Here is a 26,593-nt window from a genome sequence, read left to right as displayed (position 1 = left end):
TGCTGCACTCCACACCCCTCCTGCACCCCAACCCCCTGCCCTGACCCCCCTGCTGCACCCCGACCTCCTGCCACACCCCGCACCCCTCCTGGCCCGATCCCCAGCCCCGGAACCCCGGCGGCACCCCGACCCCCTGCCCTGAGACCCGTGCCGCACCCTCCCTCCTCTGTCCTGACCCCTTCCTGAGCCCCCTGCTTCACCCTGCACCCCGCATCCTCCTTCACCCCACACCCTGCCCTCAGCCCCTGTCACACCCTCACCCTCCTGCACCCCTGGGGACAGGGAGGGGCAGAGTTGGGGGATTTGGGGGATGGGGTTGGAAATTGGGGTGGGGCCGAAGGAGGCATGGGGGGGGTGTCAGTAAATGCAGTCCTCAGGACAATGTACTAGTCCTCATGGTCATTTGAGTTTGAGACCCCTGATGCAGAACCGTTACTAGGTATTTTTGAGCCCCAGGCAAGAATATAAAATTGCGCCTCCCAGGGCTGGCTCTTCTGCAGCACCGGCGGCAGGTCCTCAGTCCTCTCGGAGGGAAGGGCCTGCCGAAGAATGAATGAAGTGGCGGCAGTAAAACCTGTGATTTTGGGGGGGTCAACTCATGATTTTTGACTGCTTGGGCTGGTAATGTTGCTTCCAAGATGGTCTTTGGTTCCAGTCTAGTTCCAATGCAGAGAGGGACTCACAGGTTAAGAGAGGAGGGAGGTGCTGGATATCAGCAGTGGCCACTAGGGATCAGCATGTGTCCTGAGAATGCTGGGAGTTCAGGTTTGCAGCCAGGATCAAGGGTGGCAGGTTTGTAGAAATTTTGGTGGTGCCCAGAACCCGCTCTGCCCAAACTCTGCCCACGGCTCTGGGAGGGAGTTTGGGTGAGGGAGGCGGTCTGGGGTGCAGGCCCTAGGCTGGGGCAGGGGAATGGGGTGCAGGCTCTGGAAGAGAGTTTGGGGGTGGGAGGGGGTACGGAGGGAGGGGGTGCAGGTTCTGGGAGGGAGTTTGGGGATGGAAGGGGTGCAGAGGGACGGGGTGCAGGGGTGAGGACTGTGGCTGAAGGTGAGAGGTTTGGAGTGTGGGTGGGGCTCTGGGTGTGGGCTCCGTCGGGGGGTGGAATTGGGTGGGGCTCTGGGCTGGGGGAGTGGGGCAGCATGCAGGGGGATGAGGGCTCTGGTTGGGACTGGAGATGAAGGGTTTGTGGTGGGGGCAGAGGGTGCAGTGGAGGGTGAAAGCTCTGACTGGGGGTGTGGGCTCTGGGGTGGGGCAGGGCTGGGGCTGAGTTTGGGGTGCAGGCAGGCTGCTCCGGGACAGGGGCCAGAGAGGAGGACTTCCCCCAGCCCTTTCCCTGCTGGCAGCAGCAAGCTCTGGGGGAGGAGCCCCCCTTTCCTGCCCCCCCAGCAGCACATTCACCTCCGCCACTGTCACTGCATTGGCTCCTAGGGACCCTCTCAGGTCCAGGAATCTCCCTCACTTCCCCTGTGGTGGGTGCCAGGAGGTGCTGCATGCGGCTCTGCCCCTGCTGTTGCCCCTGACTGTAACCTCACTGAGGGCGAGGGATGGGGCTACCTTCTTGCCCAGCATGGGGCAGGAGCAGTGACTGCGGGCGGAGGGAGAGGGGCTCTGTGCTGCTGGAGGGTCTCGTTGGAAAATGAAAAAGTCTGAGGTGGAAGGGCAGGCTCAGGGTCAGGAAATGGGGGGCGCTAGGACCCTGCGGCAGCAATTGCTGCAGGGAGGCAGCATGGAGCTGCTCTGTCCAGAAGGAGGGGGGTGGGAGGAAGTTGGGGCCGGGGGGCACTCATGGGAGGCGTGGGGGGGGGGGCAGCAGGTGGGGCCAGGGAGGGGGATCACCTGGGTTATAAATATCTCCGGGCCAGCGGCTTTTTTTTTTCTTTCTCCGCCAGTTTCTGCACCTGAGGCAAGTGCCTCACTCCCCTCGCCCTCGCCCGGGCACTGCCCTGAGGTGAAGTAGGGTGAAGAGCTGGCAGAGCTTTCTGAGCAACTTGTATTGTGGGGATGTTCCCCCCCCCCCTTGAACTAGGCATTAGAGGAAGGAAAGAAAGGCGTAAGGAAAGGAACAGGCGCAGCTTCTCGCCTGTCTAGCCAAGACCAGCGGGCTTTGTAGGCACCATGCCAGGCAGCTGATCTCTAGGCAAGAGTCCCACTGAGGTAAGTAGGAGCCCAGCTGCAGGGTCAGCCCTGGTGGGGGGTGGGGGGGGCAGATGTGCACAGTTAGAACAGACGCGCCGCTCACTATCCGGCACCAGAACATTTCCACGCTGCCTTTCCCCCGCCCCACAGAACGCAGCCCTGGCTCGCTGAGCGATCTACCTTCCCATTGGCCACACTGGGTGACGTGTTGCTGCCGAACCTCCCTAATAAACAGCTCATTGGGCCATGTTGGATGCTGGTTCTTGAGTGGCTGCGCTAATGGCCAATCAGCGCTATCCTGGGGGTGGGTGGGTGTGACTGACCGTGCGGCGCCGGTTGTTCGAACCTGAGCGCTGGGGAAGGGAGCGGGGACCCGGCAGCCCCGGGCGCTCCGGTGAGTGTGGGGCGGGGCGAGGAGCCGGGCACCGCCTCCACCTCAGCAGAAGCAGTAAGCGGAGTTGACAGGGGAGCCGTGGCGGGCGATTTGCAGCCGTGAGGACAGCTAGGTAAGTCGAACTAAGATACTTCGAGCTCAGCTATGTGAATAGCGTAGCTGAAGTTGTGTATCTTAGATCAATTTCCCTTCCCCCCCCCACCCCCCAGTGTAGACCAGCCCATAGAGGCAAATCCTTAGTTGGCTCCTACCTTCCCATACCTGTAATGGGACCTACACTTTGCTATATGGGATAGGGTGGGCAAGATTTCAGCAGCCTGCACAGCACTTCCTTTCTCTGCAGGAGCTTCCTTGCCACTGCATGAAGTGGTTTGGTTTAGTAGATCTCCCACTGCATTGATATACTGGACAGCATAGCAGGAGAACCATGGAAACTAGTGGGATCATCTGCTGTCCTGTGCCTTTTGGGATTAGTGATCAGTTCCTTTCTCCCCCCCCCCTTTTTTTTTAACCAGTTACATGGGTGTGTGCTGTGGGGAAGATATCCACAAAGAAAAAGTTTTCAAGGTGCAGAAGTTGCTCTGATAGACTGAACAAAGAGTATGCCAGCTCCCTAATGAGGCAGCCAGCAATGCCATATTGTTATTGTGGTAGACTGAACAACGATAACAAATATCTAAGAAACACAGATATCTTATATATACTAAAGCCATTTGAAAGTGTCATAAAAAGACATTTTAACAGCACCACTGTCTCCTTCTGTGAAAATCATTGGCTTTTCACCATATTTACATTCCATAAATACATCGAAGCTGAAGCAACAGGAGATGCTCTTGTCACAATGTTCTATTCCAATAATATTCTCACTAATTTATTAATGTGTAAGCAGGACCTCACTTCAATAAAGCATACATTTAAAATGAAATATATCTCCACATATGCCAGTAGCATTTTTCACATCCCTTTAAAATTATATTCAAGTAAATTATCTTTTGGTTTAAAAGCATCCAACCACAAAGATGATTTAAATCTTATCAGCGGTTCCCTTTTTTATTACCTTTAAGAATAGTTACCTGTCTTAAAGAAAAGATTTCAGAAAATAAAAACGTGAACACAATGAAACTGTAAGAGGCAAAGGAGCAGTAGTATTACACCCGGTAGTATTGTGTTCTGAGAAAATGTATAGTAGTGTGCTTTGGGCAACTTTCAGACTTTTATCAGCAGATTGTTTTCACAATAGAAATTACACTGGGAATTTATTAAATGGAGTTTCAGTGTACTCTAGTTCTCTATCAACCACCAAAATTACAAGCAGTATATTATTTTAATAAAATGACAGATAAACTGAAACACTTCTAATAGGAGAATTTCCTCTAAAAAGGAAATTCTTAGCATATTGACTTTCAGTTTAAAATTTCAGTCTAACCTACTTCAAACAATGAAAATTGTTCTGTTCTTGCTGTTCAAAATAGTTCAGTAATTGTTTTCTGTTGAATCAATGTGCTGATTCATTGTAAATTGAAAGTTGCATTGAATTTATCCCCTGTGCCTAAACACTTCTAGTTTTTTTTAGTTTTTGCTGCTTACTTATGGAAACTTAGCACACACTTGTATTATAGCCAAGTGTAATCTGTTATCAGTTTGGTATGGAATGCCTGTGTTGGGGCGCTCACTCCCATGGAAGACTGTAAGCAGTTTTGGGGCAGAGACCATGACTTCCTCGTATGTATTTCATTTTTTTAAGTGCCTACTAAAGTGGGGTTTCAATCCTGATTGCAGGGTGGGATTGCTATTGTAGTAGAAATAATAAATATTCCCCTTGCATCACTGTGATTTATGATTAAACTTCTTTATAGCATGAAATGGTGGTGCAAAAAATGGGGAAACTACTGAATCATCAAAGACGAATTGTAGAACGCAATCGTCACTCCTTAGAATAGAAAATAAAAGAGAAGGAAAAGGTAAGACAAGACCCATTTTTTTTCACAAGTTTAAAGTTGCCTCCAGACCACTATTACCAGAGTGAACAAGTTATTCATTGAGTATTTGTCCGTGTAGATCCCACTCTAGGTGCATATGTGCTTCAGGCACGCAAGACTGGATTCTTCTTTTTTGAGTGCTTGCTCATGTCGATTCCATATTTGATGTGTGCGTGCCCACGTGCACGCTGTCAGTATTTTTTTCCCCTAATGGTACCCCTAGGGCCGGCTTTGGCAACCTCTGGAGCCCTGTGCTTATGCGCCGGTACATTGGGCCCTGCTGGCCCCAAGCCCGCTCAGTTCCTTCTTTGCACCAGTTACGGTTATTGGAACGCTCCTTGTTTTCACAAGTCCGATAGTGGTTTCTTTAACTTTGGACTCTGAGTTTTTTCTTGTATCTCGTTACTGTAGTGTTAGTAGTTAGCACCTACTCTTGGGAGCCGTCAGAGCCCACGACATTTCATGGCACCTTCAACATTGGAGGCATTGCGAGCAGCAAGAGACTTGATGTCTCTCCCTGTGCCACCCATGCATGGGGACCTAGGCCCATCTTTGGGAGACCTTTCAAAGGCGGTTTCCTCTAAAGGGAAATCTGTGATGAGGCTACCTTCTGGGATTTCGATGTGGCACCGCTCCCCAGCCTGACGCTCCCATCATCATGTCGCTGGCCTCCACCTTCCCGGCAGCAGTCCTCGGTACCGTGAAGCGCATCTCCAGCTCTGAGACACGGGTCACTTTCCCGTGGTGCTGCTCCCTGGTGTAAGGGTGATCCCCAACAAGCCATGGCTACCAGCATGAGGCCACCTCAGCTCCACTCTAGTCTCTTCCTAGGGAAGAATCTTCCACGGGTCTGAGAGTGAGCCCTCCTCATCCCAGAGGCTTCAGCAGTAGGCCTGTCATTTGGTCCCTGGCCATCCACTCCAAAGGCCACCCCAGTGTACTTGAGGACATGGGATGGAGCAAGTGTCTTGCTGGAGGATAGGAGGGTGCTTAGGAGAAAGCAGAGGGGAAGCACTAGCACTAGTGTGAAGATCTATATGTGACTAATATTTAAGTGCAACTAAACATATGACAGGTCAGAGCAAGCTGTGGTATGTTCCTGTCACAGGGTGAGCTGGTCCATTAAAAGACTGGGGCACAGCAGCACCTTTTGTCAGGTTTAGCCCATCTCCCTGTATGATGGGAATAAATACAAGGGTCATGTGACAGAAGCATGCATCTAAACCGGGCCTGCTGACAGGTAAAAGGGCAGCCTGTGGTCATTAAAGAGAGAGAGACACAAAATGTGTGAGAGAGGCCAGAGAGAGACTCTCTCTCCTTAGTGCCCAGGCAGAGGGCCTGTGAAGAGGACAGGTGGCAATTTTCTAGAACTCCGAGGCAGAAACCTTTTGGGGGTAGAGATTTACAAGGAACTGGAAGCGGTGCAGGGATAAGCCTCCATTGATGGGCCTGCAGGATGCAGAAGTCCCAGCTAGGAGAGGGGTTGGACTACAAGGATGGGCATGCTCTGATCAAGACCTGGAAAAACTTGTGTTATGATAATAAACCAACCTGGAAGAGAGCACTACTGTAAAATCGCCACATGTGATATCTGGTTTGATGCAAGAGTGAAGGTAAACTGAGGTAGCAGATGGGCCCAAAGGCAGTCTGGGGGTAATGCCCTACAACCGTTCCCTTTAGCCTTGTTCTGATACGAGCACTGCTTCTTTTCTACCCCCACTCTCTAATAGAAAACTGCTTTTTTATTTATGATAGACATGGTCTACACTGACTTAATACAGAGGTTGTAAATTTGTCCACGATAGCTGTCCGCCATAGCTATGTGTCATCCTAGCTGTGTGAGCACGTTAATCAAACCTTTTCTACAGAGGTGGTTAGTATTTTCTCTACACATACTCTTCTTTCCAGGTTTACTCTTGAAACACTTGATTCATACTGAAACTTGGACGTCTATAGTTTTTATCCAGAAAAGCCTACCCCTTTCTAGACTGGAACTAGGTCATTCTCATTTTTTTCTCTCTTGACGTTGGTAATAAATTTACTTCCTTTTTAATTTGGAGTACTATAGAGCTATTATGACGGATATAAAACGGATTAAAAAGGTTGAAAACCAGTTAGAATTTGATGGTGTTACAGTTATGCTCTTGTTAACTTCCTGGTTTACATAGCGATATAAAGTCAGGTGATCAATTTAAGATTGAGGATAGCACGACACTAATTTCCCTTACCCCCGAAGAATGTGGTTATGGAGACAGAGGTGCAAGCTGAATGTCTTTGTTGGTCCATAAAAACGGGGAAATAAGGTGTACTAATACTGGTTTTTCCGAACATGTAACCTATTCCTTGAATATATGGTAAGTGGAAAAGGTAATTTGTCAATTTCTTGGTATTTCAATTGTACAGAATTGAGTCCAGTTTGGTATTGATGCTTTCTGTTTGTTGGCTGTTCAATGGCATATTTGGTGATAGCAGATCATCAGTCCAACACCTAAATGTTACCTCTCAAGTGAACAGTTGAGGACTGAGTGGGAATGGGGAAGGATCTTCTAATCCCAATAGGTGCTCGCTTTGACAAAATATATTATATTAAAAAAATTAAGAGCAACTGTTAAATCTGCTGCCCTTATGATTGAGCTTAAAAGAAAGCACTGGTTAGGATTCCCAATGATTACCAGACTGTACTATAACTATTGCTTAAATTATGACTATATTTATACATTACAACTATATACTTGAAAATGTGCCTGAAAATATTGTTCATAACCTTGCCCAGTCTTGAGTTAAAGATTTGTGTTACCGTAACCTGTACTGTTTTTGGTATGATACAGAATCTAGAACCCAGGATTAGAGAGTGAAAGGAGGATGGATTTTTCAGATATCTGAGCTATTTTTAATTGTACTTTTTTTTGAAGCCATCGTGCTGAGTTTCAAGGTTTAGGCCAAATTCTGCTCTTAGTTATACAACACAGAAGTCAACAGTTACTCCAAACTTCTCTTTCTGTAGGAGGAAGCAGAACATGGCTTATTCTTTTGCTTTGTTTTCTAACTATCTTTGGAGCTCATCGTTTACGGGGACATCAGGAATTTTTAATTTTTTAAAATAGATTAAATATGACTACAAATAAAATGTGATGTGTTTTCCTCATAGGCAATAGCAGTGAAACACCGTTTGGAAAAAGGACTCCAGTGAGCTTAACACAGAAGCTGTGCAGAGCAAAACAGGCTTTACTAGCAAACCAGTCAAAGGAACTGGAATAATTAATAATTTAAACTGGAAATCAGTAAGAACTGGTGCCATTTATGCCTTACTGACTCCCAGGGGAACTCTGCAAGCTCTGTGTTGGAGAATAGTGTATTTCCACCAGAAGTTGTGTTTCGATACTGTCTTATTCTGGCTGTCCTCTTTTGGACCATCTTAAAAGACTGTGACAAAGTTCCTCCTCTGCCTTGGTGGGTCCTGCACTTATTGGCGGATTTGCTTACCTCAGAGATTCAGGGCAGCCTTCAGTTTGGCCAGTTTTGTGGCTCAAACCTGCCATTCACTCAGCTAACCCCATCACTGGCCAGCATGAGGAAAAGGAAGGAGAACAATCCCCACAGTCTCTGCTGACCTACCTAGTGGGTCAGGGGGACAGGCCAGGGACCTTCCCCTCTGGTGGGACCCACAGTCCAAGTCAACTCCCTTTATATCCAATAGGGGGGAGGAGAATGGGGGGAACCCAGGCCCGCCCTCTACTCTGGGTTTCAGCCCAGGGCCCTGTGGATCGCAGCTGTCTACAGTGTTACACGTAACACCCGTGTGACAGGTACAACTCCCTGGGCTACTTCCCCATAGCCTCCTCCCAACATCTTCTTTATCCTCACTACAGGACCTTCCTCCTGATGCCAGATAGCGTTTGTACTCCTCAGTCCTCCAGCCGCAGGCCCTCTCACTCTTAGCGCCTTGCGCACCCTTCACTGACTGAAGTGAGGTCCTTTTTAAACCAGGTGCCCTGATTAGCCTGCCTATCTTAATTGATTCTAGGATCTTCTTAATTGGCTCCAGGTGTCATAATTAGCCTACCTGCCTTAATTGGTTCCAGCAAATTCCTGATTTTTCTGGAACTGCCCTGTTATCTTACCCAGGGGAAAAGGACCTGCTTAATCTGGGGCTAATATTTCTGCCTTCTCTCGCTCTCCTGTAGCGGGCCCCTGCGTTGTGGACCCAACCGGTTTCCCTGCCCCTTCACTGTAAGCCGGCTGCACGACTTGACGCCAGTTTGTTTCCAGACTGTGCCAAGGAAACATCTGTATGTGCTCGTGCTCCACACCTTGCACTTCCTCACCTTCGCCCCACCCTGACACAAAGTGGAGGGACTTCCTGCCTCCTCTAGAGGGTGGGGAGCCCCGTGGGCCAGTCTATACTCCACCCTGCTCCCAAAGCTCGCCGGGATGTCAGTTGGTGGCTCCTTTAGGGATGTGAGCACGAGCATGTAATTGGCGCAGTTCACCCCTGTCCTGGACACCTGCCCTTTCCTCGGCGTGAGGGAGACTCTGGTGCACGCTACCTGGAGTACGCCAAGCTGCAGCCTCTATTCTGGCTCCTCACAGATATCCAATTGCGTCTTTGGCTGCACTTTTCCCCTCACCTCCTTATTTATGCACTGGCTATTGGTGGCCCCACAAAGTCATGGGACCTCTTGGTCAACCTCCTCCTGGCCCTGGCTGAAATGGCTGTCTATAAAACCAGGGAGAGGAGGTTGGCCAATGGAGTCTCCTGTAACTGTGGGGCCTCTTTCCGGTCCTCCATCCATTCATGCATCTGGGCAGAGTTCCTCTGGGTGGCGTTCACTGACTCCCGTGATGCCTTCGAGGAGCAGAGGGAGCTGTCTGGGGTTCTCTGCTCGGTGTCCCCATCAGGTTCCCTTCGACTGACCCTTTGACAGCACGTCTGTCCTTGTTATTTCATTAGTTGTCTCCTGAAACCACTTGCTTTCCAGGTCCTGTGGATCCCCCCTTAAGGCTGGGGTGATCTTTTAGCAGTGGGCTCCCCACTTCCTGGATCCCAATAGGCTCACTCTCCTGTAGCCCTCTGGCCCGACCCTGTCACAAGACCTATAGCTGTGATACAAAATAAGGCCCCGATCTTGCAGTTTTTGCAATTGATTCCATATGGACTGACTCCAGGCCAAAAATTGGTTGTATGGTCAGGGTTTAAAAAAATGATTTTGCACCAGCATATCTCAGATAGGGTTACAGTTCATATGGAATTATTTGTCTAATCTAATTATGTAGACTCTTTGTTTAGTCTTAAAAAATAAAATATATTAAATATCTGTTTGAGTTGATTTGGAACTTCTAGAAACATTAGCTGCTTCCTAAGTATAAGTGTGTTTTGCTTAATTCTAAGATTTCATGGAGGAGTGGAAAATCCCCAAATGATTTGTACATTTTAACTTTTTCAAGCACTATAGACTAGCATTATCAACAAAATTTAACTATGAAGCCAGATCCTGCTCTGGCATATATCAGCATAGCTCCATTGAAATCAGTAAAGTTATTCCAATTTACACAAAAAGCATCTGGCTGTAACTTTTGATTTTTAAAAAACCTTGATTGTAGATTAAAAGATTTTTCCTTTAATTTGGCGTTAGAAGGAAAATGAAAGGGAAGAGAACTCAGAATAGTCATAGAAGCAACATCAGCGATTGGGTTTTTAAGTTCTTCTATTGTGCCAATTGCTGTTGTATCTGAATGCTTTCCAGAATAATTAAGAATAATTAAGGTGACTAGCATCTGTTATTTGAGGTTATTTGAGGTTCCTATTTCTCCCATATCCCCAGAGCAGTGGTTTTCAACCTGTGGTGCACAGACCCTGTCTAAGGGGTTCTCGAAAGGTTGTTGTTACAACGGAACAGTGGTTTTCAAGCCGTGGCCTGTGGGGTCCACAGACCATGTCTAAGATTTCCAAAGAGGTCTGCACTTCCATTTGAAATTTTCTAGGGTCTGCAAATGGCAAAGAGGTTGAAAATCACTGTCCCAGAGGGCAAAGAGTGTGTGTGTGTTATGGGGGGAGGGGTTAAATACGAAAATGGTGATGTTAGTTGTCATTCTCAGTTTTTGCTGGAGTGAATTTCATAGTATTGGGCCAGCTCCTGAAAAAGCCCTGTCTGCTGCATCTGCTAGTTTTACTTCTGATGTGTAGACAGTTGTTCCTGAGGAACACAGCTACTGAAGTCTGAGAGAGTAAGATGGTATATTGGGCCCATTTCCTTTACAGCTTTGAAAATAAAGACCGAGATTTGATTCAGTGTTCTGTTGAGGAATGAGCGGAGTGAGTGAAACATAGGACTGATGTACTCAAGTGAACCTGTATTACTGAGGAGGTGTGCTGCTGTGTTCTGTAACTCTTGCAGATTTTGCAGGGCAGAAGCATTCAAGTCTAAATACGTTGGATTGCGATGATTCGAGCAAGAGTTAATGATGGCCTATGTGGTTGAGGCCAAATTGTAAATACAAATGATGGGCTGTAGCCTTACCAGATTAAGGTAGGAGAATGCATTTCTTGTAAATGGTTTTGTGAACGTCCAGCATCAGAGCATGGGATTTTTTTTTTTTTTGCAGCTATGTTAGGTTGTTGGTTCCAGCTTTTTGTTGAATGCTTCTTAATCAGAGCCACTTGTGCTGAGTCACAGCAAGAGGGGTGGGCGTTTCAGCCATTTGAACCCCTTGAATTTTGTTGATATTTAGAACACAGGAAGCTGATAATTCATACAGCTTTGAAACATTTGTTACACATCAGCATTGTCTGTAAATGTTGTCTCTTGACACCTGTGTCTTTTAGAATGATTGATAGCAGAGAGTGTGTGTGTGTGTGTTTGTTCTGGTATAGCAGTTGGATATTTTGGACTAGGAGGTTGTGAGACAAAAGGAAAATAACTAAAACCGTTGATGCTTCTAGTTATGTTCTTTGGGTGACTTGTTTAAATAGCTGAAAATACAGACTTGCTGTGTCGGCAAGGTTTTAATTTGTTTTCCATCCAGACCCTCCCTTTTCTTGAATTTGGCCTCTGTGCACTGGTGCCCATCTGCTCGTAGTAAGTAGATGAAGAAATGATGGCTTGCTTCCAGTAGAGTCCCACCAGTGCCATGCCATCTGTTACCCAGCAATGCAGGAACAGATGGGTGGAAGGAGTTAGTTTCTTAGAAATAACTTTTATTTCAGTTCCCAGGTAGGACATAGTTGTATGGGGTATTTTAACTTTTCTTAACTTTTTTGGAAAAAAAGATGCTTAGAAAATGTACTATCCCGAGCCCCCAGGTATTACTGACTAATAAGACTTCACATCTAATGCTATCTTGCTCCCAAGAGCAACTTCATATATTTGACTCATCCACACTGAGGGATGGATGGTCTGAGAACAGCAGCTAGAACTGGAAAGTTCTCCCGTGTTCTGATACTGACTCCCCTCTGTGGCTATGGGCAAATCACTTAACTTCACTGACGCTCAGTTTTTGTGGGCTGGATTCTATCCTGTGTCAAGATCTGCTATGGGCAGGCACCAGAGAACTGGTTGCAGCTCCCTGGTTCCATATCCTGAGCCACCTAGGTACTGCTGTGATCTGTGCCAGCTGGGAGACGTCCCAAAAGGATTGTCTGCCCTCCGAGGGCTGCCAAGAGTGCCGTTTGTGTTCCTAACTCATGTATGTGTTTAGAAACCAAGGTTCAACTTTCCAGAGTCTTCATGGCACTCAGATGGGTAGTATACCACATCACACTACTCTCTATTGACTTAATCAACTGTTTTGTAACTAATGTTTTGTTGTAGGAAATGGAGGAAAAAAACCTTCTTCGCTGCCAGTCTGATCAAAAATCTCAAGAAATCCATCAGCTGCAAGAAGAACTGAAAACAGCTAAACAGTTTCTGAAGGAGACCCAGAATTATGCGGAAGAGATGAAAAGTGAGATACACATTTCTACCTATTTAAATTCTGTTACAAACTATAACTTCAATGTGGAGGTTCTTTAAACCTCATTATCAATGGTGATTTGAAGAATACCCAAGAAAAAAAAGTTCCCATTGTGTGATATAGTTAAATTAACTTTCAGCTAATACACGCAATTCTCTTTCCAAACTGAGATGGAACTTCTTTATACAAATATATAGTACTAACTCATAAAATTATATGGTTTTAAAGCAATTTAAAATGAGGAATAAATATGTCCCAAAGAGAACTATATGATCAGCACATTAAATACTACAATGTGCTCCTGTGTTTTAAAATCCCAAGCAAACAAATATACCTCAAACTATTATCCTTTAGCTTGTATATGGACTCCATTAAGCTTAAACGTGATGAAATGTTACCTGCCGAGCCGTAATTTGACTTTTCCCTACTTTTGTCTATTTGGTTGGGAAAATGCAATTTGCAGATTGAGGTTTAAGAGAACAGGTAATTCTGCTAAATAGCCATTGTAAAGAAGGAGACTGCTCCCGCTTATCCCTGTAGAAGTCTAACCTTACTTAATGAGATTTCAAAATTAAATGTATGGACCCAGTCCTGCTCCCATTTTAATCAGTATTTTGCACTCTCCAATCCATGAGGCCATGCTGTGGTTTTCTCCTATATACGGGTCTGCTGGAGTGCTCTGTATTAGACGCACTGCCTCCCTTCTCTCCCCACGAGTATATCTGGGTGTGCAGAGAGACGTGTTACTTCTGTGAAGCCCATTCTCAGGTGGCAGAGTAATGTAATTTGTTCATCTCTGTTTTTCAGCCTGGAAGCCTCTTTCAACCAGGGAATGGGACCCAAAATTTAGGTCACAATGGAGTGGGAATTGTGCCTGTCTGTTTATCAGGTACCCAGCCGCCCCGGAGGAGGAAGAGGCTGGACTGGGGGGAGCTAAAGAGCTCTGAGCCTACCCCGCAAAGGGTCAAGCGCCGACCCGGAAGTATAAAGGCGGGCCTTCCGAGCTCAGTGGGAGGTCAGCGACCAGAGCGAGCGGACGTCCTTCCGGGAGCTTGGCGCCAGGAGGCTTCTACCCTCCCCCGTGCTCGCTACCCCGAGGAGCTGCCGGAGCTCCCCTGGACCGCCGTTCCGGAGGAGTTGCCGGACCTGCCACCCAGCCCCGTCCGAGACGAACCCATGCACCTGGACCCGGTGGAGGATGACCCCAGGATCCAGGTAGGCCCCGAGGGGGAGTTTGGAAGTGGCCCGGGGGCAGCAGACCCTAGTCTGACTGCAGCAGACCCAGAGCCAATGTCAGTGTGTTGCGGCCAGGATCCCCACTGACACAGCAGCAGCCTGCCTACCACTGTTAGGGCCCCGGGCTGGGACGCAGAGGAGTGGGTGGGCCTGCGTCCCCCCTGCCACCCCACTCACGGGTGGCAGTCTCCCCCTCGCCCCGACACCCTGACCCTGGGCTTTATAGACTGAACTGCTTGCTCAGCCCTACCTGAGGGCCTGAGCCCTGCACCAGTGTTTGTTGCCCCACCCTGATCCAGGGCCTGGGCTTTATAGACTGAAACGCTTGCTCTGCCCTTGCTGGAGGGCCTGAGTCCTGAGCCGGTGGTGTCACCCCTGTGTGGTGAGGTGGCCTGGTACCCAGCTGCCCCGGAGGACGAAGAGCCCCTCCCCTAACGGCGGATCCTACACTCCCCCTCTCCTTAGGTTTGCACAGCATTGAAGGATTAAAGAGCACTTTAGACAGTGTGTGCCCAGAACAGAGGCACATAAGAATTCCATTCATTCCCGGTTAAATCTAGATGTTAAACTAAAATGTTATATAAAAAGATAAGGAAAATGTGTAAGTTTGGGGAACCTAAGTGCAGCAGTAGTCCTACCAGAGAGAGACATGGCCATGCCTCCAGAAGGAGTTCCTTCCAAAAGATTCCATTAACTAAAAGAGTGAGGACACTACAGCAAATTTCAAAATTCCAACTGTGACCATTTCTTTTACTTAGTAAGGAAAATCTAGTTGGTGGCAAGCAAGTGGGCCATCGTCTCTAGGGTATGATCCTCAATTTGAGCGCGAGAGTTCTCAGGGTTACATTCTTGTCAAATCCTTGAAGTGGTGTGTAAGATATTCTTTCATGGCAATTTTTCCTCGGTCTTGATATGATTTGTAGCAAAGCATTCTTACTCTCTGGCTATAAGGAAACTGTTTACACTCATGAACGTGAAAAAAATCATCCATACCCCATGCATCCACTTTCACAAGTGCAAGGCTATTTGGGAAACCAGTGAAATTAGTAGCTGAGACAACAGAAGCCTGAACCCTCCTTGTCAAAGCCGGCATAGTAATCCATTGGTCACTGCCAACACCAAAGGTATTCATGAAGGGAATGTTTGCCTAGCAGAGGGGAAAGTATGAAGCAGAAGCTCACATGGAAGACCTAAACCTTTTTCTTCCCAAACAATTAAATCTTCAGCATCACACAGACAAAATGAGCATTTGTGTGTGAAGAGTTTACAATTCCTATACAAGACTCTTCGTTTTGACCTACCCTCTGTGTTGAGAGGTTTAAATGGCTGGTAGTATCACAGCAAGGCTGAGGTCTCAAGTTACACAACCCTGTCCATTTACAGACAACATCACTGTTTGTGCCCTGACCAGCGAAACAGATCCATTCCCAACTTGCCGGCTGCTAGAAAGGATTCCAACCCCCCTGGAGTTCAAAATCAGAATATTCTGAATCCAATGCAGGACATTGTTCAACCAGGTTAAAATAGGCATGGCTTTGACTCTAAATTTACCACTCTGGTAAAGATTTACAAAGACCCAAAACTTCATCTCATCAATTGTATCCTGGCAGCAGTCACTCCGTAGCTAGTCTTCCCCAGTGACCATGTTTGCTGATGCCATGCATTGGTACTGTCCTCTGAGTGGGATTTCACAATGTGTCTCCAGAAATTCCATTTGTGGACACGTCATTCTCAGATCCTGTCCAAATGTCTCTTTGGGGCAGGTAAGTACAAGGAACATACTTTAAGCCAACCCAGTTTTCACTTTGGCCCTTGTATGATTGCTACAGGAACACACCTTACTTGGTGAAGAGCATACCTGGAAGACAAGATGCCCCCAGGGTTATGGTGGGTCACTCAGAAAAAAGAGCGTCCAGCTTTCTGAACCGCACACCTTGTGCTCTACAGTTTTTCAGTATGTCAGGTACCCTTCCTTTTAGTTTACTTTTATGGAATTCAGTAGTGTTGGAACAAAAACATAGGAATGGACAGATGGGTTCAAACCAGTGGTCCATTGAGTCTCCTGTATGTCATCTGACGGTGGCCAGTAGCAGTTGCTTCAGAGGAAGGTTGAAGAAACCTGTAGAGGGCAGTTATGGAATAACTAACCCACAAGGGACATTTCTTCCTATCTCCTGTTAGAGGTTGGCTTGTGCTCTGAAGTATGAATGTTTATGTCCCTTTCAACATAAGTGAGTAACCAGAGGTCAGAACTTCTCTCAGAGGCCATGGAAATAATGTCAGATGTCGAGAAGAATCCGCTGCTTTACAAGACAGTTTGCATAAAGGGAAGAGGAAAGAGCTGAACTCATCCTTCTAGTTCGTCACTAGCCAGAAGTCCTGGGAATTTTTGGACATGATTGATTGATAGCTAAGGAATCTCCACTATACCAGCAGAAAAAACAGATCTCCTGAAGCATGGGCCCTTATTTCATCTGTACCTGAGCTGCCTACAGTTTGACAGCCTGGATATCAAAAGGAAAGTGTAGTTCAGCAGAGATTATCCTTTAGCCCAGTGATTCTCAAACTGTTGTGCTGTTGACCCTCTCACATAGCAAGTCTCTGAGTGCACCCCCCCCTTAATAAATTAAAAACACTTTTTTAGCCTGACTGATACATTTTTGGTATCCAGGCAGAATTCAATCAGGAACTTTCATTCATTGTTCTGGTAAAGTTTCACTTATGGTGCAAAGGAAACAACACCTTACTTGTCAGGGTCTGTACTTCAAAATGAGACCGTGTTTAAACATGTCTTTTCACTCTGCCCCTAAGGTTAACCGTAACTGACTGATGTGATATTAAACATAACAGGGCAGTGTCTACACTGCATGTTGTAACGACGATGTAATGAACACATTAATTAATATCTTCTGAAACTTCCCAGGGCAGACATGCCCCTATTGTCTTTAAACTGCTTCTTCTACCTCATTATGTCACACTCGACTTGGGAGAGCATATCAGTTCTGATGTATGCAGAATTTCCATTTAAATTATTAATGAAGTGATTCTTTATATGACAGCACTGTTCTTGCTAATAATTTAGATAGGCGTGTGAACAATTCCACGTGCCGCTGCAAAGAGAAATTCTGGTGATGACTATATGAAGTTTTATTTGTAACACGCATAGGTTGGGTGTTTACTGCCAAGCAGAGGGGAAAAGTTTTTAAACCTGTCCATCTAGGTGAATTTTTTCTTATCAATTCCCTCTGCATTTTCTAGCCTACAGTCTTTTTCTACTTCCATTTACTGTGAATGAGGGACTGTAGTTCTATGCTCTCGCTTCAGAAATAAACACATCAAAAAGCACTCATGTAGCACAGTGTGGAGCCGGTATTATGGCAAGCAGGCTCTGAGTTACAGTACTCACTCCATGCCCAGCTGATGGAGCACTGTGCTTGATATTTACATTATCCTGAAGTGCGTTTTATAAGGCTGCCAGATATCCACCATCCATTTATTTTGCCCCCCCAATGCACATGGGGTAGTTGAAGAAGGAAATGCTATACTAGAATGTGACTGTAAGGCTGCAAATCATTCATGGAAGTCACAGTTTCTGTGACCTCTGTGAATTTTGCAGTGTTGGTGCAGCTGATACCAGGATCCCAGCAGCTGAGGAAGCTCAGGAGCCAGCCGCGCTGGCCGTTGCTCTGGCAGTCCCAGGCATGGTCCCTGACGCTGGCCTGCAGCAGCAGTTTGGGACTAGTGGTGGTGGGGCCCTGAGCCACCTCTTTCCCCCCAGCACCAGCGTTGCTCTGCTCTCTCTCTCCACTCCCCAGCAGTCTTCAGGAGCGTCCCCTCTCCCAGTCGGTAAGATTTAGTCCCAGGTATTTTTAGTAAAAGTCATGGAGGGATCACGAGGCCGTGACTTTTTGTTTATAGCCCGTGACCTGTCCATGACTTTTACTAAAAATACCCATGACTAAAACATAGCCTTAATCATGATCCTGTTTCTAACCTTAATGCATTTATTTAGAACACATGTTTTCAAGCAACAAAGAATCCTGTGGCACCTTATAGACTAACAGACTAACACATGTTTTCAAAACATCCATTATTACATTTGATTCAGATGAGGGGCCAGATCCTCATAAATCAGTATAGTTTCTGAAGCTCTGCTATAGTTGACTGTGGTTGCACAAGCACACGTCTTATGTACTTAATTAACAAATGAATGATTGAGATCATTGCATTCTAAACACATCTTTCCAGAGTCTCCTTAAAGTTATTTGTACAGGTAATGGCTCTTTCCTTTGGTCAGGTGCTGATGAGGTTGCCATCTACGTACATTCACTGACCCAGGACAATGAGCCAGACGGACTCCCAGAGGTGGTCAAAAAAGGTAATTGTTACTTTAGGGGAGAACTGTCCACATTGGGGGAGTGTGTGCGCGCACGCTTATCTAAATAATCGTGTTGTCATAGGTGTGACTTGGAAGCATTGTAAAAACTTTAACATCATTGGCCAAATTCAGCCCTCGTATAGATTGCATGAGTCCATTTAGCTCAACTGCTTGCCAGAGCTGAGTTTAGCCCCATGTGCTTAAAAAAAAAAAAAAAAAGCCCTAGTATACAATTAAGGCTATGGGGGGCTAATATCTTTTGTTGTAGATGTATGTAATTTCTCGTGGTTTTGGTTTTTGGTCTGTGTGATGTCTTCCCATCTGTGCTGTTTTGTAGTATTTGATGACAAAAGCAAAACAGCCAAAAATTCTGAAATCCAGAATCCTAATATCAGGTTGTAGTTTTGAACATTAGTCTAGATAAATTTTGTTGACTTTTGGACAACACACAAAAGCATTCTTTAAATAACAATCAGACTTGAACAAATTGTTTATAAAAAGAGATTCTGTTCCCAGAGTTTTCATTTTTAGGGCCAGACCCTGAAGTCTTCTCAGTTCTTATGCAAACTTGATCTATTTTTTTTTCCTTTGCTTTTTATTATTGAGGCCACTGGAATGAAAATTGATTTCTTTCTTTAGACGTTCTGGTACTGAACTTTGTCTTAATGCTTGTATTGTGATAGCCTCAACCAGACACTGGTCACTGCATGTCTGCAATCTGAGCTTTTGCCCATTGCTAGAAAAACACTGTTAGAGTGAAGGAGCAATTAGAGAGGTGGCACACTATCCCCACAACTCTTGGGTCTAACCAGGAATGCTTCCACATTCTCTGCTTTCAGTGGTAAAAATCATTTAGTTTTAGATTTAGCCTTCTATTTCTCAAGCTACTATTACAATGACAGAAGTGTAAGGACTGTCTTCCCTTTTTCCACTCGACATCAAAATTTTAACAGCTTTTATTTTGATAAGTATTGGCGCTAGAAGGATAAGCCCTGATGCTCATCTCTCACACAGGACCCACATCAGTGTAAGTGGGATGAGAATTGAGACCAATTACCTAGACTATCAGAAGTTTTGGCATTTGGGATTTCAATTGTTAAGCACACATTTATAACTACTGAAATTTTAGCTAACTGATGCTAAAATCATGTCAGAATTTGGTGGGGAGTGCAGGGGAGACAAGGAAGATTGTAATAGCGGTGGGGGCTGGAATTTGAGAGAACCCTAAAGGTATAAATATTGTGAAATTTTTCAACAGTTTTACAAAGCTAGTGTTGACCATCACAACAAACATATTGTGAAGATTACGTTAAACATTTAGAATGACATGACATTCTCCTGAATATTTCATAATACGTCTGGACAGGATATCCTCTGCAGGCCAATGTAAATACTTCAGGACTAAACAACTTTTTCAAGTGTTATCATATTTACAGAATAAACTATAGGACATGTACAAATTCATTATGAAATATCAGTAATTAAACTTAAATTACATATCTCAAAATACAGTTCTGCAGATTAGTGATTGAGCAAGAAGAGACCAGACAAGGAATTACTGTGTACTACTCCTTAGCTTTGCCTATACCTTGTTAAATTATGTGACTTGCGATTTGTAAAGCATGGATGATAATGCCCATTCTAAACTTGAACGTGGTGAGGAGTAGGTAGTTGCTGTAAAGCATTCTGCATAGCGCTGTTGTATTTCAAAGTGATAACTATAAACACTGAAGATTCTTGCTTTTCGCATGTGTCTGCTAATTCATATTATTCAGTCGCTTGGAATGGGTCTTGCACTTCCTGCTGGTAATTAGCAAGGTTCTCCCATACCAGTAAAGCATGAGAATTTTTTTGTTTGTATTGCAGGTAGATGATACTCAACAGTGCCAAGCAGAAACAGCTATTGAACCCATGGAATCTAGTTCAAGATCTCCTCTTTTCATAAATAATCAACTCACAAAAGCTGTTGCTGAGAACTCTGTGTGTGTTGAGATTCTCCCCAAAGGCAGATGTTCCTTGAGCACACAAACTACCTGGTCAAAATGAACAAGACAAACCGTATGATACAGTAAACCTAGTAGTATATGGGCCGTACCATGAATCAAACCCTAACCCTGCCTCTTGACCCCTTACACTCCTCCCACCTGTCTCCAGAAGTCCCGCTCCAGGGGGTATTACTTCTGGGGTACAGATGACCGGAAGCAAGGTGTGTGTCACGTGACCCCTCTAAGGACTGCTCCCAGTGCCCAGTACCAATGAGGTTGGGTTTTCCCCTGATAGTACTGCCCTGAGAGGAAATTTGACCAGTCAGGGTGAGTTCCAGGGCGGAGTGACCTGTCAGGAAGTGGGTCGTGTGACCCCTCTAAGAACTCCTCCCAATGCCCTCTGCCAATCAGAGAGCAGCACCATTTCCCCATAAGTCCCAGCTCCGGGCAGAGGAGGCCATCTCTTACCAAGGACACGTGTTTTAGAAATTGTGGAAAGGCTACTAAGAGGAAACGTGGACTCCGTTACCACCCCCATGAGAACTTCAGACTTTGTTTTAACCCCTAGCACCTTTGGACTTGTGTGGAGAAAGCGCTACCTCAGTGACAGTTCCAAGGAGGACCCTTTGACTCAACCGTTGATGGAGACGTTGGAATCCGACCCCAAAACCCTTGTTAGGCACCCCGATGAGTGTGACGGCCTCTCATTGTTCACCTCCTTAGAGGTGGAAAGCGATCATCCCCACCCCCACCCCGGGATACCTGAAAGAAATTGGAACAAAGGACAGTGATTGCAGGGGGTGTGAGTGATTGCTGGACCCAGGCTAAAAGGAGATTAGTCTGTAAAAGGGAGCATTCTGGAACTGGTGGGGATCTTATCTATATTCAGTTTGATTAGATATAGATTTGTGCATTTTAAGCTTTTTATAGGGTAAAATGGATTTATTTGGGTTTAGACCCCATTGGGAGTTGGGCATCTGAGTATTAAAGACAGGAAGACTTCTGTTAGCCTCTTTCAGGTAAACCTGCAGTTTTGGGGCAAGTAATTCAGACCCTGGGTCTGTGTTGGAGCAGACAGGAGTGTCTGGCTCAGCAAGACAGGGTGCTGGAGTCCTGAGTTGGCAGGGAAAGCAGGGGTAGAAGTAGCCTGGGCACATCAGGTGGCAGCTCCCAGAGGGTTTCTGTGATCCCACCTGTCACAAATGCCTTTCTAGAGGCCCTTTGAGAACTTACACATCGGTAGCCCTGTGGGAGTAAGTCTATCATGCATCTGCTGTTTTTGCTCATGTCTGAGACACAGATCTCAAGAGGAAAATCTGGAAAAGGACAAAATGGAAGAATGAACTGTAGTAAGATTTGGGGCCTTATGCTAATTCTTGCCCAGTCTTGAGTTAAAGATTTGTGTTACCTTAACATGTACAGTAACTCCTCACTTAAAGTCATCCCGGTTAACATTGCTGATCATTTAGGGAACATGCTCATATAAAGTTGTGCAATGCTCCCTTCTAATGTCGTTTGGCAGCTGCCTGCTTTGTCTACTGAAGAGTATCTCAGTGAAAGTTTTAATCCTCTGCCAAAGGTTTGGGATGGAAGCCTTATTTCTTCTTCCGTAGTAGGATGCTTTCCCATACCAGACCGTGATAACTTTGGCAGGCATCATTGCAGTACCCAGGCTAGCAACACGCGGGCAGCTTCAGAACGCCAGCAGCAGCTGTGCTCTCTATACCGGGGTCGGCAACCTACAGCACGCATGCAAAAGGTGACACGCGAGCCAATTTTTGATGACACGCGGCGGCGGGCTGAGCGCCTCAACCCACTGCCACCCCGGGGTTCCGGCTGCTGCTCCGTTGCCAGTCGGGGTCTTGACTGCCGGCTCCACTCAGCACCTACTGCTGGCCTGGGGACCCCCAAGGAACTCCAGGCTGGCAGCGGGCTGAGCAGGCCAGCAGCTGAGACCCCGGCTGGCAGGAGCCGGCAGCTGGAACGCCAGAGTGGCAGCAGGCTGAGCGAGGCTGGCAGGGGTCTGAGTGTCTCAGCCTGCTTTCGGTCTGGGGTTCTGGTTGCCGGCCCCTTGCCAGTCCGGGTCCCAGCCACTGGCCCCGCTCAGCCTCACGCCGGCCTGGGTGAGCAGAACCCCAGGCTGGTGTAGCGGGTTGAGTGGTGGCAGCGGCTGGGATCCCTGCTGGCAGGAGCTGGCGGCCAGAACCCCCAGACCGACAGCGGGCTGAGTGCCTCAGCCTGCTGCCGGTCTGGGGTCCCAGCCCCCGGACGCGCTCAGCGTGCTGCCAGTCTGGGTGAATGGAACCCCAGGCTGGCAGCGGACTGAGTGGTACCAGAGGCCAGGACCTCAGACCAGCAGCAGACTGAGCCGCTAAGCCCAGACCGGCAGCGGGCTGAGCAGGGCCTGGGATCCTTGTCTGGGGTTCCACTCACTCAGCTGGCAGTGGGCTGAGCGGGGCCGGTGGGCAGGACCCCAGGCCGTCAGGAGGCTGAGCGGGGCTGGCAGCTGGAACTCCAGACTGGCAGCGGACTGAGTGCTGCCGGCACCCCAGACCGGCAGTGGACTGAGCCACTCAGCCCCCTGCCGGCCCTGCTCAGCTCGCTGCAGGCTGAGTGAATGGAACTCCAGACTGGCAGTGGGCTGAGCAGTGCTGGTGGCTGGAACCCCAGACCAGGATCCCAGGCAAGGATCACGCTACATTGATAAGAGCTGCATTTTAATTTTATTTTAAATGCAGCTTCCTAAATATTTTAAAAACATTATTTACTTGAAATACAGTCGTTTATTTATATAATATAGACATAGAGAGAGACCTTCTACAAATGTTAAAATGTATTACTGGCACAGGAAGCCTTAAATTACAGTCAACTTGGCACACCACTCTGAAACCTGTCATTCTATTCTTTATGTGCCAGAATGATTAATGCATTAATAACTTGGTTGACTGTCAGCAGGTACAACCCATCTCAGCAGTAGTTTCTAGGGCCATTCTCTCAGGCAGAACAGCACAAATGAAAGTAAATGCTAACAAGCTTTCATACACAGCTTTCAATGTTACTTGAAAGAATGCAGTTTGTAATGATTTGATCAATGAATCCACAATATGCTTTTCTCCTGTGTGTTAGACATCACAAATGAGAATATGTTAATGGATTGTTTTTTTGAGAAGTCATTATAAAATAGCAGAATTTATCACTTTGCCAATATAACTTGTACGTATATTTAAACTTACAGATAGCATTGATGCAAACAAAATAATTATTAACAATTGACCCCTTGTGTGATGAGATGAGATATGAAAGAACATGTCTAAGGAATTGGAGGTGATTTTTAAGATACTTACTTTTACAGTGTATATGAACTGTTAATGTGAAAATATTTACACAATGAGACTAAAATCTTCCTGTTAGCTACAAAGAAAAATTGAAACAGCATGTGCTTACTAATGTACTTTGAGTGGATTTGTGTAACTACTTCACAGAATGTGGACCCGAAACGGTAGCATGTTGCATGAGTGTGAAGGTGTTATCAACATGGGGCACAGCAAAGCAGGTGATACATTGTATAAGAGTGTGACAGTAATATGAAAGCGTGTGTGTGTGTGTAAGTATGTTAATATATATACCAGTGGTCCCCAACCTTTTCGTCTGGCGAGTGCCAAATGAAGGACCGTGATGGTGCTCGAGCATCCGCCAAAATGCCTTTGAATTTCGGCGGGCGACGCCTCTTGATGACGCTGCTTGCCGCCAACAAGCGATGTCATCCAGAGGCATCGCCACCGAAATTTGGAGGCATTTTGGCAGATGCTCGACCACCAGCCAGAATGCGGGCGCATTTAGATGCCCCCGTGCCCGCGGGCACCGCGTTGGGGACCACTGATAGATAGATATCTAACGCGCAATAAGTCATGGCAATCATTAAGTAAATAGCGATAGAAAGGATTTCTATCTCTGTACAGAAACTGTTTTTGTTTTTTTTTAAAAAAAGGGAAAGAAAAGCTCATTTATACAGTCCACTACTGTACTCTCTCAAAGTTTCAGATACTTCATCAAACGATTAACGAGCAACTCCCCATCTGATTGGAAGAATAAAATTCTTCAGCATAATAAACAAAAAGTGATGGCCACAACTGCAGACCACTTATCTTAAAGGTTTTGAATACAAAATTGCCATTATCATTTATGTATGTGAAATTATCAGGGGTGAAAGTAAATGTGGAAGATTACTGGTGTCCACTGCACCAGCGTCCTTGCCATGGCGTGTGGGGTATGCTCTGGGCCCTCAGAAGGGATGGGTCTTGGGTGGAAGATGTGGGCTGGGGGGCCAGATTCCCTCAGCCAGCCCTTCCTGACAGCTGCTGTTGTGGTGGGAAGGAGCCCCAGGCCCTTTTGAATCACTGACCCCCAAGGCAACTGCCCCTTTTCCTCCCCCACTGTTGGTGGCCCTGCCGGTATCATCCAGCAGCGCTGTCAGACCCTATGGCAGGGCCACAGATGTGAGGAGAGGTAACGGGGACAGGGACCTGAAAGCATAAAGCACTGCCACAGCAGCACTGTAACGTCGTCCGTGTACGGGCCGGAACCGGTGGCCAGTTCTTACCAGCATGCTGGCTCAGCCCACTTTCACCTCTGAGAATTGTGATATTTTTTCTAAATAGAAGTGTTATTAGTTTGCAGAAACGTATTTGCGGCAGAAAGACAGCCTCTTGTGATGTTTCTATTGAATTGATAATGCTGAGTTTAGAAGACAAGTAGCAATTGTTCTAGTGAAAGAGTCAGGTAATAACTTTCTCCCATGTACTATAGACTCATTAGGCACATGTGAAGGTAACCGAAAAGTGGAATTATGTTACGGAACAGACCGTTATCTTAATACCCCTAAAGTGGGGTAACTCACGGGTCTGGTTCTGTAATTGTGGCTATTCATCAATAATATCTTCAAGTACCAAAAATTAGATTGGGGTGAATGGTTGCTATTGATAGACCAGTTAAATAAAATTGGATATTTTTATATTCAGGTGCAGTAAAGTAAAACTTTGAAAAATAAGACTCACAAAAAGAAAAAATGTTGCAACCAGTGACTGGATTAAAATAGCGACAGTAATTACTAACTCGGATTTGCATTTAGAGTGTTGGTCGTGACATGATCAGCATTTCATTGCGCTATATTGATTTTTTTTCAGAAAGCGTGGAGGACTACTGCATATACTGCAACCTTGTCAGTTGTGAAAAGGAAAGTGAGGATTGCACGATGGTAAGAAACATAGGATTGTATCAGAAACATATGCCATAAGCTGCTTAAGAATCAGGATTCTTGTAAAAATTCCACAACAGTAAACATTCCATCATGGTGATAGGCCAGAGGTGAGCAAACTGCGGGCCGTCCTGCCCGGCCCTTGAGCTCCTGGCCGTGGAGGCCCCTCCCGTTCTGTCCCTCCTCTCCCGCAGCCTCAACTCGCCGTGCCGCCAGCACTCTAGGCAGCGGGATTGCACGGTGGGATGGCTGGCTCCAGCCATTCAGTGCTGCTGCCAGTCCTGGTGCTCTGTGTGGTATGGAAAGGGGATGTGGAGCGGGGGGGTTGAATAAGTGGCAGAGGGTCCCGGTGGGCAGACAGGGAGCAGCAGTGGGTGGTTGAATAGGTGTGGGAGTCCCAGGGTGGGCGGGCATGTCGGGGGCGGGGATGTGGATAGGAGTCAGGGAAAGGGAGCGGGGGTGGGGGTTAGATAAGAGGTCGGGTTCCCGGCTGGGTGGTTGGTGTGGGGAGACCGGGGAGGAGGTGATCAGAGGACAAGGAGCAGGGGAGGTTGGATGGGTCAGAGTTCTGAGGGGGGCAGTCAGGGGGCGGAAAGGGGCAGATGGGGACAGGGCCCAGGCTGTTAGGGAAGGCTGTGCCTCCCCAACGCAGCCCTCCATACAGTTTCGGAACCCCGATGTGGCCTTCAGGCCAAAAAGTTTGCCCACCCCTGTGATAGGCATATCTTAGGTAATGCTGACGTGGATGGAATAGCATGAGCGAATGGAAAGTATTTGTAACGTTACAACTTCTCTGATTTCATTTTCTCAATTGTTACTTATCAAAGGTCCAGTGTGATTCTTGCAAGAGGTGGGTACATATGCCCTGCATTCCAGAAGGAACAAATCATGAAATCCTCACTGATGAGGAAGAAGAATACGAGTGCAAAAAAGTGCATAGTTCAGTTCTTTATCAGAAAAATGACATTATCTGTAAATAGTTGTTGTTAAAAATGGCTTTGAACAAAAAGCTAACCTTTTATTTATATACCGGATTACAATAAAGTTTTTAAAATTGGAAAAACACTTCTCTGTATTTGTGTCCCTGTGTATAAGGCAAATTATACAGGCAGCAAGAAGGGAGGGAATAGTGAGTGTTTTGGACCACAGAACCCCATCCCGAGCCTGCAAAATCCGGGACAGAAGCGCAGGAAAGAAGGGGGCAAAGAGGGGGACTGAGCAGCCCTGGGTCCCTCCTGCGAGGAGGCATTGGGAAAGCAAGGGAGCATGCAGCATTCAGAC

At 46.6% G+C, this 26,593-nt stretch overlaps 2 long non-coding RNA genes across 9 annotated transcripts; both read left to right on the top strand.

The window, feature by feature from the left end:
- Positions 1 to 1,887: 1,887 nt before the first annotated feature.
- LOC120401249 lies at positions 1,888 to 20,862 on the top strand. Of its 6 annotated transcripts, none has more exons than XR_005596347.1 (7): positions 2,432 to 2,642; positions 3,046 to 3,097; positions 4,387 to 4,491; positions 12,318 to 12,450; positions 13,267 to 13,674; positions 17,993 to 18,073; positions 19,940 to 20,483. It is a non-coding gene; the product is annotated as an uncharacterized LOC120401249 (long non-coding RNA). The 6 variants fall into 6 exon arrangements; XR_005596350.1 differs by lacking the exon at positions 3,046 to 3,097 and adding an exon at positions 20,627 to 20,862 and having other exon boundaries at positions 2,435 to 2,642; positions 19,940 to 20,131; XR_005596348.1 differs by lacking the exons at positions 2,432 to 2,642; positions 3,046 to 3,097 and adding an exon at positions 1,888 to 2,154.
- Positions 20,863 to 23,136: 2,274 nt separating this feature from the next.
- Positions 23,137 to 26,377, top strand: LOC120401248. Of its 3 annotated transcripts, XR_005596344.1 has the most exons (5): positions 23,137 to 23,382; positions 24,094 to 24,210; positions 24,729 to 24,837; positions 25,242 to 25,312; positions 26,140 to 26,377. It is a non-coding gene; the product is annotated as an uncharacterized LOC120401248 (long non-coding RNA). The 3 variants fall into 3 exon arrangements; XR_005596345.1 differs by lacking the exon at positions 24,729 to 24,837 and having other exon boundaries at positions 24,100 to 24,210; XR_005596343.1 differs by lacking the exon at positions 24,729 to 24,837.
- Positions 26,378 to 26,593: the final 216 nt, after the last annotated feature.

The sequence above is a fragment of the Mauremys reevesii genome, linkage group 3 (genome assembly GCF_016161935.1).
Source record: "Mauremys reevesii isolate NIE-2019 linkage group 3, ASM1616193v1, whole genome shotgun sequence".
Classification (NCBI taxonomy): domain Eukaryota; kingdom Metazoa; phylum Chordata; order Testudines; family Geoemydidae; genus Mauremys; species Mauremys reevesii.
The sequence above is the reverse complement of the archived record's forward strand: the minus strand, read 5'-3'. Positions and strand labels throughout refer to the sequence as shown.